General features: G+C 48.9%; 1 protein-coding gene across 2 annotated transcripts in view; it reads left to right on the forward strand.

Annotated features, from left to right (window-relative positions):
- CLIC5 (chloride intracellular channel 5) overlaps positions 1-14,656 on the forward strand; it is a 584,489-nt gene that overhangs the window by 213,444 nt on the left and 356,389 nt on the right. The window lies entirely within an intron of this gene.

The raw sequence follows: 14,656 nt of genomic DNA on the forward strand, positions 1-14,656 counted from the left end.
AGGGGGCAGAAACTCCTACATTCCCACCCAACACTGAAACTGAAATTGGTGAGCCCCAAGGACCATTGCTGAATTTGTAATAGGATGAGTGTCCGCACCGGAAGCTTTAATCTGGCGATTCTTACAAATCGGAGTGGGAATCCCTAGGCTGCGTAGTGTTCGATTTCCCTAAGGCCTCTGTTTTACGCAAGCAGGCCCTGCTGACCGTTATGTTACTCCGACTGGTCCCTGCTTTCTCTCTTCGTGCACGTTTTTGCATCTTTCTCTTCCTTCCTCTAACCCCTTCCAGATGGGCGAGTGCCCTTCGAGCACCCCGGCCGCTAACATGCACCCAACCTTCCCTTGTGGCAACACATGAGTCTTAGCGGGTGCAAAAATGGCCGCTGTTTGTTCACACAACAGTTCATAAACATAACAAGCATCAGATCATTGTCAGGAAATTGTTTTGTCATTCCAGTTCAATCTTTTCATCTGCAAACAGCACCTCCTGAGCCCCAGAGCGCATGCCCCATTTTGGCCAGTGTCTAGCACATCCTGCGGCCTCTTGGCTACACCTTGCTGTCAAGTATTGTTGGTGCCCTATAAGTGCACCCTGTCCGCATAGTAATTTCCCTGCATTTTGAGGTCGATGAGTCCATCCCGCAAGAAACCACACCCATTGGCCTTGCACATTGAAAATCTCCCAACACTTACGATATTTCACCACTGTCTTGGGGGCTAGGACGTTGTCCACCAGCAAGGTCAGCGCAGGTCTTCCTCCGGCACTGCCCTCCCATTGACGTCCGTGTGTGGTGCCAGCTCCCTGAATCTCTGCCACTGAAAAGGGACAATGCATCAGCCACTGATTTTCAATGCTAGGAATATATCTGGCCCTGACCGCAAAATTAGCCCTGAGCTGGCAGCCTAACAGGTGCCTTAGTAGGTGGACCACTATCAGACCCGGAGCTCACCCTAAATTCAATGCCCAAACCATTGCATGATTGTCTACCCATAGCGTGATTTGCTTGTTGGCTAAATGCTCGTCCCATAAAGCAAGTGCTATAATGATTGGAAAGAGTTCCAATACAATCATCTTTTTGGTGATCCCTTTCTTGTACCACCCTGCTGCCCATGCAGAACCCATTATGGCCCGAAGCCATCGCCCCTGGGCGCATCAGTGAACAGCTCTAGCTGTCTTGATGACACCTCGGGTTCCCACCATAGCAAGGCCCCATTTAAATTGGCCAAGAAAGCTTCCAATTGTCGTAGGTCTTCCTTCACCCCTTGAGTCAGCCTGGACTGTGTGTTGCCTTTTTGTCAGCCCCTTTGTTAACCAGGCAAGGCACCTGGCAAATGTTCTCCCTGCCGGTATTACTAGGCAGGAAAAGTTGAGCTTACCCAGCTGCTGCTGCATCTCACCCAGTGTGACTTTTTTCTTAGTAGTCACATTTCCAGTCGTTTCAGGCCATCTGCTTTTGCTGCTGGCAGCCTGCGCTGGCCTTGAATAGTGTCTAACTCGATGCCTAGGAAAGACAACCTTGTGGTTGAGCCCTCTGTCTTTTCCTCTGCCAGAGGTGCCCCAAGCTCGTCCGCTAATGGTGTGAATAGTCCCAACAGTCCTGCGCACTCAGAGGACCTCGGTTTACCAATGAACAAGAAATCATCGAGGTAATGGGTGGGTGGCGTTCTCCCAGAGCCCACTCCAGGAAGCTGCTAAATGCCTCAAAATATGCACAGGAAAATGCACAACCCATCGGTAAGCAACTGTCATGGTAATACTCATCCTCTAGCTTGAAGCCCAGCAAATGATAGTTTTCTGGGTGCACGTGGAGCAGGCGGAAAGTGGATTAAATGGCCACTTTTCCTAGCAGAGCCCAGATTAGAACCCATTGTTCTAATCTGGTCAGTGGCGTCGTCCATTGTGGCGTAGGAAAGAGAACAGCTATCCTGATCCAGCCAGTCATTCACTGATTCTCCAGGTGGGTGGGATAAGTGATGGATGAGTCAAAACGGTCCTGGCTCCTTCTTGGGTACAAGACCTAATGGCGATACCACAAAATTGCGAAAAGGAGGCTCCTTTGTCAATTTTTTGCCTCGCCACAGCTGGATTCCCTCAAACCGACTTCAGATTTTTACTAAGACACTGAATTGACGGGACTTGGTATGATATCCTGACCCCCTCCAGAAAACCACCTGCCAGTAACTGTCTCCCATGAACCCTTGGGTACGTGCCCAATGGCCTCAGCAAAGTTGTGGTTTTTATGGGTGTGTGTAGTTGTGCAGTGCACCCACGATTTGCTTCTTTTGCTTCAGCCCCAGTGCCTCTATTTTTTGTTGAAAGTGTTTTTGATGTCTCCAGACCTCCTGGCCGTTTTACATTCAATGGCTGGGGGTGCTCCTCTGCAGCGGCTACAGGAATGTCTGAACTTGCAGGCCTGCCCCCATCTACACTTGTCTTCGTCATACCTCCAGCATGCCATATTGCGCCCCTTTCCTGGTTTCTCTCCTGCATATGCCTTTGCTCAGCTGTTATGAGGATTCCCCTCCAGCCTGCTTTTCACTCCAGTTCCCTGGAATGATGTCTCCCTATTGCCAACTTCCTCCCTGGTGGCCACCATATGGGTTGCATAACCCTCGACATCCCGATGATCCAATTCTATGAATGGCCAGGTTTGCATCTTTTCCTGGAAGCTTCATCGTACTGGAGCCACGCATCCCCTAGATATTTTTGTTGTACATCATGTACCTTTTGTTCATGCAAAAACAGAGATACTGCACTCTGTGGGAACTTTTCCACAAATATGCTTGCCAGAGTCCTAAAGGCCCGTTACCAATTCTCAATGGTCCACTCCACTCTCTGCTTCCGCCTATCCCTCTTATCCTCATCTTTTCTATTTTGGCCCATCAAGTCTAGTCCACCTTGGCATACTTCCAATACTGTGAATATGTCTATGTACTCTTTACATCATATCCTTTCTTTCACAGCTAGTGAGCTGAGGCTGGCCTGGACCATCTCCCTGGCTATCATTGGTGGATTGCCTGGTGAAGGTCTGATGTATTCACTAGTGGGTTCACCTTCCACTCCCATTGCTGTTCCGCCCTCACCCAGGCTTTGGTAGGGTCAGCAGGAGCTTGGGGCTCTGGCTCCTTACTAGCTGCGTTGTCTGTTTGTTTACTTGCTTCACCCGTCACTTTTGGGATACTCTGCTGGCCCCCTGCGTCAGACTGCCTTGCAGCTGTCAATTTGCGCTCTGCTGGTTAGGAGTTGCCTGTGGCAGGTGCGCTAATACTTTCTGGCATGCTACCCTGACTTTGCCCCGGCCCCATACCGTGCCAGGCATATGAGGGGGCTGGTGGCATTAGTGGACTCCTTGTTCCCGGCCATGGCCACCATTGCCCGCAAGCGAGTGGGGATAAGCTCTGTCCCCTTGGCTCCACCCAAGCTTGCTAGTGCTCCACTCTGTGCAGCCCTAGTTGCCCCCATGCTCCTTGCCCTGAGGTAGCCTGATGCACCAAGGACCCTTGCACCGCCGCATTCAGGACTCCCACCTGCGTGCCATAGTTAGCAACCCCCCTTGACATCACCCTAGAAGTACTTGGTGCTGCACTCATATGGCTCACCATTGTTCGTTGACTTGTCCCCGTTCTCTTCTGCTGTGGACCTTCTGGCTGCTGCCATAATGGCTACAGACGCCGGCTGCCTCCCGTGGTTGCTGTCACTTCCAGAGGGCTTCTTCTGCCTGAAACCCGTGCTTGCCGCTTCTCTGCTGGTCTCGCAGCGGGGACCGCTGCACCGGCTGCATGCCTTCCACTCCGGGAACCCCGCCTTTCAGGTTTACTGATCTTTTTGCCTCCTGCTCCTGTGCGCTCCTTGGCATTTTCCAGCTGCAGGGCTTGTAGCACTTGTTTGCTTACCCACTCCTTACCTTGATTCGCTACCAGGCTCCATGCTCCCCCAGCTGCCCCGCAGGGCGCAGTCCAGCTCTGGTCCATTGAAGTTCTCCTGGTTCCCCACTCTGTGCTTTGCTGGCCTTATTCTAAACTCATCGTCCTCATCCTCTCTCCGCACCTTGTGGGGGGCATGCTTCACCTGCACCGCTGCCCACCTAGACCTCGGGGGTACTGCACAGGCAGTGTGCTCCTCGGCACGCCACTGCCCGTCTTTTTTTTCCCACACCACCGGGTTTCTCTTTCCACGCCGTTGCCCAACTGGATTCCTCAGCAGATCTAGACGGCGGACACCGCCGCCTCTTTTCACGCCACAAAAACGCACCCCACCAAGCAGGCGTCCAGCGTCCAACTGGCTGCGTGCTCCTTGATTCACCACTGTCCCATCCGTTCTGGTGGCGATCCTCTGTGGCGGTGTGTCCTCCTTAGGGCGACAGCTAAACGTGTCCTCTCCTAATAGCTGAGGACTCCTTCTGAGGGCCCCCCTGCTATCTTAAACTGGTGGCATCCCGGGGGCCTTCAGATGATTGGACTTTTCAAATGCCGCTGACCATTCTGCCTCCCGGAATTTCATGGGCGTCCATGTCCTCCCGCTCGCAGGTCCCCGCCTTCCAGTAGGAGTTTGACGTGCGCCCCTCGGCGGCCTGGCTGCGCCTCCCTGGCCCGGTGCCTCCCTTTTGTGTGTTTTCCCTCTCTTTCTCGCTGTCCATATGAGATGAGGAAAAGTAAGTGCCGGTCCCTAAAAATGAGTGCCCGTGTGCCCCACCAGCAATCACTGGCTCAAATTGAGCACTGCCAATAGCTCACCTATTTTATACATTCAGAAGTCCACGTATTAAATGTAAAATTGAACAAATTCTGATTTTTTAACTCTTCCTTTATCTTAATGTTGTTTCTAAGACACAATTGTAGTATTAGTTACCCGAGCCATCTACTTTCTAGGAGACCTGTCACCAGTATTTTCAAAAAGATTGAACAGCGCATTAATGGGTTTCAGGACTATGATGTATTCGCTGCTTATCTTTAAATATCCACACCACCCTCACTTCTTTTCAGTTGCAAGTAGAACTTCATCAACAAATTTCTTTGCAACTTTTGGCATGGTGGCGCATTACCACCTCTAGCAGGAAAGTATTGGAGTATATTGCAAACACTCATTGGCAAAGCCAATAGGTCTTACCAATGACACCTATTGGCAATGTTTTGTAGCCATGCTGTACAGCAGCACAGGTGCTTTGCAGTGTGGCTAACGCTAATGTCAAAAAGCACTGTGATGCAGGCAGGTCTAATGTGCATTTTGTTTAAAGTGCATTAATGCTGGATATCTCATAGTCCTTATAATATTATTATTCTTTTGTTATTATTAGCCATGCTGCACAACAGTCACTCTGTTATACAGCATGGCTACAAATCATTGCCAAAGTTGTCAGTGCCCATGCAGCACATCAGGAACAAAAGGCAATGGCAGGGCCAATAGTCTCAAAGGGGAGACCTATTGACTTTGCCAGTGCATGTTAGGGCTTGGCATTGCCCCCCTGTGACTCAGCAAATCACTTAATCTTCGAATGTGTATTGCACCCAAGTCCATGTCTTAGTGAAAATACATGGACATAATAGGATCTTTTTTCAAAATAAGTTGTTCCCTGATGGGAAGGGCAGGCCTCTGTGGAATGTTTCCTTTTTTCACCCACAGTAGTGGGCACCTCCCTTCAGTTAGTTTCCTTTAAATATATATACTATAAATAATCAGTAACCCTATGATATGGTCCAGTATTGCTTTTGAGGGGTTCTCGTGACAAAAACCACGAACCAAAGGCCGAGTGATATGCAAATGTCACCAGAACTCTGAGATGTCAATATAGGTCTGTATACCGTTCTATACTTTTTATACTACATGCTTATTTTAGGGTAGCTATCTGGAAAAAGTGCTTTCTTCAAATTGCAGCTAACTGGCAATGATTGTAATTAGAATATCTAGGTTTATCTTTCATGACTAAATTATTGATAAAACAATGGACAATGACAAGGTGTAGAAAATGTATGTGGTTCTGTGCCTAGAGCATTTACCAAAGAATTATAGATTTACTGCATTTGCCATATAATTTGCTGCATAATTTTCAAACTTTACAAATTTCACCCAAAATGTTATTTCTCTAGAAAATGGATAACATTAATATTGCCACAGCGTAATTTGCATTTCTTGCCATGTGATTAATAAAATCTTGCTGCATAAATTAGTCCTCCATGCCGCATAATCCTAGTAGCCCAGACTATGGTGAAGCTCTGCAGAGTGGTTTGGCAGCTGCCATTATGATTATGGCATCCATATTTCACCGCGAAATGTGAACTAGTTCATTGTGCGATATATGTTTTTATACAACTGCATTTTCTGCAACAATACCACTGAAGCCTTTTAAATGCATATTTATTGTAAATATTTATTGTTAACATTTATGTTTGCAAGGTGAATGCAGAACCCCTGGGTTCGTTGTTTTTTTTAATTTGCCTACTGTTGCGGCAGATTGTGATTTCTACTCTCCCAATCCTCCTCAGTCCAGTTTTTGTGGGGTGGAGGCAGTGTTCAGGGCAGCAGAGAGCTGGCCTCCTGCAACATATATTTGATGGCCATCCACCACATAGGAAGCGGTGCACACATGCGCACACATACACACAAATAAATGCACATGTATGTACACAAAACCACACACATTCACACACACAAGACAGGACGTCATAAACTAGCACTCTATCACACCCAGATCTCATAATTGTGTAGTATCTTACAGTCCATCCCTCACACAAACGCACACACTCACAGCACATGCATGCGTACATGATGATTGGGTGCACATGTAGGATAATCTGTGCTCTTGCTATTGCATACATATAGTGACTCTCCAATGGTGTATGTGTAAGAGAGTGGATGAGTGCCACTGAGGTGCGAGAGAGCATCGCAGACTGACTGTGAATGAGTGAGTGTGAATATCTGAGCAGACTGTGCGTTTCTGTCTGTGTATGTCAGACTGTGCGCCTGGAAGAGTGAGCGTTTGTGTGCTTGAGTGTGCCACGGGTTGTGGGGTCTGCCGCTGTCCCAACCTTGAGCAAGTCCAATGAGAGGGCAACGGGAAGGGGACGGGCACTTTGTTTCCCAGCCATAGGAGAAGGCCAGGAAGCTGCTAAGATCTGTGGCAACGGGAATGGATTAGGAGTACTAGCAGGGGCGCCCCTTCCACGAGAGCGGAAGAGGATCGCCCCACTAAAAAAATGCCTCAAAAATGCCACAGAGCTGAAAAATAAAACGGTAATGAAATTTCTTTATTAGCATTTTATTTTTCAGCACCCGGTCCTGAACGGAGTGCCAGGATGGGGCGGGAAGACTTCTGCTTTGCTGCTGAATGACAGCAGCAGGGAGCTGTGCACTTTAGTTTAAAGTGTGCATGTACCTTTTGCCAGCCGTCTTGCGATGGCCAGCCAGACACGCACACTTTAAACATCACTAAACCAGCTGTCTTAAGACAGCTGGGTTAGAGAAGGCACAGGCCTCCAGCGCTTTTGTGAGCTCTGAGGGAGCCCGTTCCCATGAATCCCAACGCTGGTTTCATGCTAGGTACTAGCATGAAACCAGGGTCAGGATTTGGTAGCCTTTCCGGTGTTTAGCCCTCCTAAAGTGCACCGGCCAACTACTGAAAACATATGAGGCTCTGTGTTTTCCATATGGTTTCTGGACTACTTTTTCTCTTTATTTCGTAGCCAGCGCGATTTCGCTGGGCAGTAGTTGAGTGCTTTGCCTGACATGAACCCTGTTACATGGATATTTGCACTTTTGCCGGTTACATGGATAATTGCACTATTGCCAATAAGTTTCACTGCAAGTGAAGTTCTGTTGCCCTTTGTGTGTCTGCTTCGTGCTCATGGTGGCTGTCGGCTCGCTTATGTGAAACTGTTTTACTTTTCATTTTCATTTTCATTTTATGTGGCAAGAAAAGTCAGGTTAGGCAAATGCGAGACCCATTTCATTGCAAATGCTTATTTATATCCTGGCATGATTTCAGTTCAGCAAGAGCTTCATGGGCAACCCTTCTTTCGGCTATATGTAGTTTGCTATACTTACTGCCACAGTAAAGGCACTCGGGGACAGTACTCTGGCCCGACTGCTGCATGCGCCCTCTTCATACTCCCTATACTCTTCAAAGCCTTCAACTCTGGAGCCTACTTCATCCTCTCTCTAGTGCCTCCTTTTCCTGGCTGGTCTGGAGAATAAAATTAAACTGTAGTCCTTCCCGACTACCCCTTTCCTCACATCTTCTGTACAGCAGTGAGATGTTGCCACGCCTCTTTAAGGACACCCGGATCTCAGAGTCAATGCCTCAGGAAGAAAGTTTTCCTCAGTGGTCTGCATGCTTGTGTTAGGTGAATTGGGAGGAGTAATCTGAAGCATAAAAATATCTCAAAAAAGAAGCCCTGCTCCTTGTTCCATAACATAAACCTAGATTCTTTTGCACTCCCACGACCTGCCCTTCATCTTCTTTGGCTACCAAGTGGCCTTTTCTAAGTAGGACAAAAAAGTGGGAAACATCCTTTTTTACGACTTTTTTATTACGAAAGTCGTGGTTAACGAAAGCGCAACAACGCTTTCTTTAACCACGACTTAGTTTTTTGTGCCTTAACTACGCATGTTCTGAACAACGAACATGCATGGTTAAGGTACAAAGAGGGGAGTTGGTGAAGGAGGACGACGCAGGTGACAAGGGGTTGACTAAGGTAAGTAGTGGGTTTAGGTTTTGGGGAGGGGGTGGGGGGTCAGGGGGTTTTAGGTTTTGGGGTGGGGTTGGGGGGATGGGGCGTTTTTGGTTTTGGGGAGGGGGTGGGGGGTCAGGGGGTTTTAGGTTTTGGGGTGGGGTTGAGGGGGTGGGGTGTTTTTGGTTTTGGGTAGGGGGTGGGGGGTCAGGGGGTTTTAGGTTTTGGGGTGTGGTTGGGGGGATGGGGCGTTTTTGGTTTTGGGGAGGGGGTGGGGGGTCAGGGGGTTTTAGGTTTTGGGGTGGGGTTGGGGGGGTGGGGCGTTTTTGGTTTTGGGGAGGGGGTGGGGAGTCAGGGGGTTTTAGGTTTTGGGGTGGGGTTGGGGGGGTGGGGTGTTTTTGGTTTTGGGGAGGGGGTGGGGGGTCAGGGGGTTTTAGGTTTTGGGGTGGGGTTGGGGGGGTGGGGCGTTTTTGGTTTTGGGGAGTGGGTGGGGGTCAGGGGGTTTTAGGTTTTGGGGTGGGGTTGGGGGGTGGGGCGTTTTTGGTTTTGGGGAGGGGGTGGGGGGCCAGGGGGTTTTAGGTTTTGGGGTGGGGTTGGGGGGGGTGAGGGATGTAGGGTGAATGGTGCCTATTAGTAATGGTTTTATCAGGAATGCCTTTACAACGAAATATCGTTGTTAAGGCATTCATGGTAAAATCATTAGTAGTAAGGACGAGGTCGGTGTTCCGACCTCGTTGTTAAGGTTAGTAGTTGTTTTTAATTCGGTGTTCCGTCGTATAATCCAAAAAAGTATGTGCCAACCTTGAGCCATCGGTTGAGTGTAAACTCCCAAGTGAGGCGGCCACTAAAAAAGTACTGGAGACAGCAGTGCGCCTTGGGGCAGCAGTCAGTGAGGCCAATAGAAAGGAAGTGGGCCCAACAGTAGTGGTGCTGGAACAATTCTTAGAATGGGGGTGCTGCCATTCATTTTCTATCACTGAAGGTATAGGGAGTGTGAAAGATCCAAGAAACATTCAAAAAGACAAGTGTAGCAAATGTGCCCTGCACATTTAGCAGGAGAGTATCAAGGGTGTGGTATGTAGTAGGTAGTGCATTTTGGAGCACTGATGAGGTAACGCACTGTAATTTACAGACAGCACATTTTCCATTTAAATTGTCACTAAATTTGCATAGTCGTGCAGATTTACTGGTAATAATAGATAGCACAAAAATGAATATGTGTGGACATCGGGTTTCAGTGAATATTTATCAGTTGCACATCACCGAGAAAACGTCAGAAATACAAAAAAGTGCTTCAATTGTCCTTTCGTAATTGCTGGTATAGTTTGAAATATGTGCATAGTTAATTTCCCTTAAATGTTGTTGTGTGATAGGAAAAAGCTGACATGCTGCTTGCAGCCTTTCCTTTCGTTTACTGTACCCCAATAGGATTGTCATCTAGATCACTTTTACAAAATCCTCTCACTTTGCATTCAGAGAAATAAAAGGACACCCCAGTTTCTGAATAAGCAGCAGTTTGTCAGCAGAAGCCTGATATGAACAGGCAGCAAATGTGACAGGATGCACACAAAAATTAATGGCATCTTTATTGCTCATTCACCTTCGTAACTCCAGCATGATTATTTCTGGGGTGCTGCAGCACCCCCTGCAACCCTACTGCCAGTGCCTATGCCTAATAGGGCAGTGCCTGCGAGGGGGTCCTTGCAGTAGTCACTGTCTGTGTGACTCTGCCCAGGAGGGGCTAGAGTGGGGGCCTCGCAGGGCAAGCAGGAGCACCCCAAAATAGTAACAGCAGAGGAAAGAGCATGTTCTGCTGGGCAAAGGGGCACAACGTTCCACTGAAGACAGGAAGGCAGCAACCCAGCAGCAGAGATTAGGATTGGGGCGCTAAGTGGGTCCAAGGAGGTATTTCCAAGTGTGGTACTCACTGGAGAAGGAAGAAATGAAGACCGCAGTGGAGCCGCTAGACAGGAGTCAAGACAAGTGAGAGCCGTGCAGGCTTGGCGGGCATCTGAAGTAGACCAGATGGGTATCAAGAATATCTGCACCTAGTACCCTCACTGGTGACAAGCAGCACTCTACAAATTCACAATACCTTTCATTACTAGTCTGGAAAGGGTGGCTGGTGGAGAGGATGACTGGTGCCAGTCAGGGGAGGGTGAAGGGGTATGGATGGGAAGGAGCGCCTCTCAATCCTGCAAGCAGCCGGCCTGGGCGGTGAGTTGTGGGACGGGGAAAGAGATATACAGGGTCAGGAACAGGCCAGGATGGGCCTGTAATGAGGTTAGGAAGAGCATGGGCTGAGGTTCACGACTCAGAGCAGGGCAGGACACGTGATAAGAAGACTGATGCTGATTGCGGGAGGCAGCTGAGGGATTAAGGGTATGTAATTAGAGATGTTGGAGGGCCGGAGGAGCTAGTGGGCACATTCTCAGGAGATGGAGACATGGAGGAGGTTTGCAATGTACAGGCCCAGTGAACTCCCACAGAGGGGCGAGAGAGGAGGCTGGCATCTGTGGTCAGAAGATCCAAAATGAGCTGAGCGGCGAGCCATAGGATAAGCAGAAGGACTATAGGCAATAGTAGGTGACTACAGCCCCAGACGATATGAGTCAGAGCCCAGAAAGGTGAAAAGACAATTGTCAATGGGACAGTGACGAGGGGACAACACAAGGGACAAAAGGCTGAAGCGGGCAGAAAACTCACTTGCTAGGAAGTTAGAACCTAGAAGTGAGAATGGTGGTAGATGGTGGTCTGCTTGGGAGGGAGATGAAGAAGTGCAAGAGATCAGGGAGGAAGGCAGGAGGGCTCTTAAAAGGGTGGAAAGTTTTGGATTGACAGTGGAGAAGTGACAAGAAAAATGGTGGCAGAGCTGGGAGAAATTTTTGGAGCCTGTGGAAGGTGGAGGGAGCGGGACAGGAGCACAGGGTGGGACGGGAAAGGGAGGGATGGAAGGGGACAGGCCTGAAAGACTCAAACGGGAAGGAGTGACAGTGCGAACAAAAACAACAGAAGAAGTCTCTGAAATCGCCATACACAGGGAGAGCAATTCCGAAAGAACAGATACCAGTCACTGAATATGTTGACACATTCAAGCTCCTCGGTAAGAAGACGAGCAGCAAACAGGGTGTCCGGGAAGAAGGGAGGGAACTCGCTAAGTGGCCCACGGTGCCCATAAACATAGACAATGGACTGCTGTGTTTAAAATATATGCCAGCATCATTTGCAAGAAATGTCATCAACACAGCGTAGCCTTGTTCAAATATTTGAATGTCATCAGGGCAATACACCTGCGCTGTGGAGGTCTGGCTGGGATGAGTTATGATGAGGAATTTAGGTCCAGGAGACTGGTGAACCCAACAAAATCTTGGGGAATGGTGGACAATCAGCCGTGGCTCCAATGCATGACGCCCACCAGAAAAATACCCAGAGTCCACACAGCCAGTGGGTTACCCCTGCCACATACCCCCTTCCAGGCAAGACCCACCCTGGGAGAGGTAGGGTTACAGGCAAAGACAGTCAGGGGAGGAGCTTCACAGGTCTCCTTGCAGATTCTGGCGTGATTGCTCTGGGTGCAGTGGGAAACACTGAAACATCCACTGATGCAGTGTTTCACAGGGAGTGGTGATTCACGGTAAGAGGTAGGGTGTGCCGAAAGGAGCTGGGGAAAGGGGCTAGTACTTCAATTAAGATGGTGGCACTGGCCCTGTGGCCTAAGAGGTACTCACACAGGGAAGCTGTGGAGGCAGTGGCGTGGGGATTCACTGAAGCTTTTCACCTACCATATAGGGGGCCGGTCAAAGATCACAGGACAGACAATTTACAATCTACCAAACGGATAGGGGCGGTAGTACAGGAAAAACTGGAGAAGGAAATCAGGGTGGGCAGAATGGCAAGCTCTTTCATGTATTACAGATGGAGAATTTGACAGTCTCCCCCCTTGAGATAGCGGCAAAGAACATAGAATGAGGATTTCGGCTCATTCACCACTTATCATGGCTGGAGGGTGAGTCTGTCAATAATTACATCCCAGAGGAGCTCTTGGTGTTGTGTACCAGGTTGGTTGAGGCGGTGAAGCTGGTGAGGAGTTGCGGCAAAGCAACGTAGATAGGAAAGACTGAAACACAGTTGTTTTTCTGCCTAATTCCTCCCCCCCCTACTGAGGATTCAGTTCGGAGGGCACTGCTCTGTGGATAAGATCATGCAAATGGAGTTTTGTAGCCTGTGCAGCTTTAAGTGCTTCAGCACGTTTCTAGAATGGGTGCTGAGAACAAAGGAAGGCTCTGACCAAGTGATACCCTGTTTGGACAATCTTGTGTGTTGTGAATACAGGTTTAATGGGAGTACGCTTGGCTGAAAGCAACCATGTTGCAGGTAGTGGACGTGTTAAGAGTGCCCCTTCTTGAGGACAAAACTGAGGGCCGGACCCACACCCTGCGCTTCCTCAGGATTGAACTGGATTTCCAAGCTGTGGTGTCCAGGTTACCATCTTGAGGGTGCTATTGTGCAAAGCAATGTCCAGAACAAAGTGTGAGCTTCAGAAACTACAGCTGGTACTGGGACATCTGAGCTTCACATGCAGGGTGTTGGTACCGCGACAGGCACATTGTAGGCACATGGTTGTATTAAAGAAAGGAGCAATCACTCCACACCACAGAGTGAGGATAACCGAGACGGGACATGGGCATTGGATTGAGGTTCCTGGAGGAGTACAATGGAGCCACAGCGTGGATGCCCTGAAACCAAGTCCGGTAGGCTGGCAGGATATTTTATGATGCTTAAGAGACAAGGGGTGTAGACTGTACTGGGACTAGACGTTATTGTGGTTTAACATACGGAGATATGAGGCTGTGGAGAAATGACCTTTGGGTGCAGATGGTAAAAAGTGAGAGGGATGAGAAGCGTAGGGGAACATGTGTAATGATTTGCAGATCAGGCAGCAGGAGACTCTGTCTGCTGTGGTCAGCGAATGAAGACCTGTTGATGAGGGGTGAAGGCCAGGGGAGCGTGGAAAAAGGGCATTGGATGCACATGTATTGGAAGTAATGTGTAAGTGCCTCAGGTTGGAGGGGTGGCCAGCACGGGTAAGTGGAACCCATTCATTTAGAAGGGGAGCAGAGATCAGAAGCATTGAAGACGTGGGAGCGAAAGAAGTTGAAGAGCCTGGGAAGAGGGTGCTTGGAGAGTTTTTGGGGTTACATGAGGCTAGAAGTCTTGGAGATGAAGAAATATTCTGTGATTGTGCCATTTCTATAAGAATGCAGCTGGCAGGGGGCAGGAAACGAGAAGTTTGGATATGTGGGCACTCCATTCTGAAGTGGGCAGAGGCGCATGCAAGGAATCAATGCCATGGTCAGCAACCGGGGTTGGGCGATGAGATGGTACTGGTAAGGAAAGGAAAGGGGGCAATCAGATGGGGCCAGCTGCTTCCCATGTTGTGGGATTTATGGAGCAGCAGGTGAAGGTGGGATTTGATAGCGGTGCCCTTAGGAGAAAATGGCATGGTGCGGCTGTTTGATTTGGAATTAATAGAGATGGTTAGTAGAGTGTTGGCATCGATACTAGACTGGGTGGAGGCCGTGGAATCAGTTGCTGCCCAGAAGACTATGGAGGGGAGCTAGGAAACGGGCGGCCAATGACAAGGCAGGAGGTAGTTTTCATTTTTAATTTAATTTTTTTTTTTTTTCTTTTATATTGTGTGTACTTAACCCATAAGTACTCAGGCACCAGTTAATTACACAAGATCACATTCAGGTTTTTTTAGGCACAGGGAAATTAAGTGATTTGCCCAGAATCATAGGATGTGGAGCCGACGCTGAGACTCAAACTTGGTTCTTCAATTTCAAAGTTGGTAGCCTTGGAAATAACGCCATATCATCTCCCCAGATAAACAGGGAGGTGGCTGCAAAGCAAGAGAACCATCTGGGTGGTGCGACGTGGACATCTCATACAACTTGCAGGTGTTTTTTTCGGCCATAAGGCGTTCACTTGT

Source organism: Pleurodeles waltl, chromosome 5 (genome assembly GCF_031143425.1).
Source record: "Pleurodeles waltl isolate 20211129_DDA chromosome 5, aPleWal1.hap1.20221129, whole genome shotgun sequence".
Lineage (NCBI taxonomy): Eukaryota > Metazoa > Chordata > Amphibia > Caudata > Salamandridae > Pleurodeles > Pleurodeles waltl.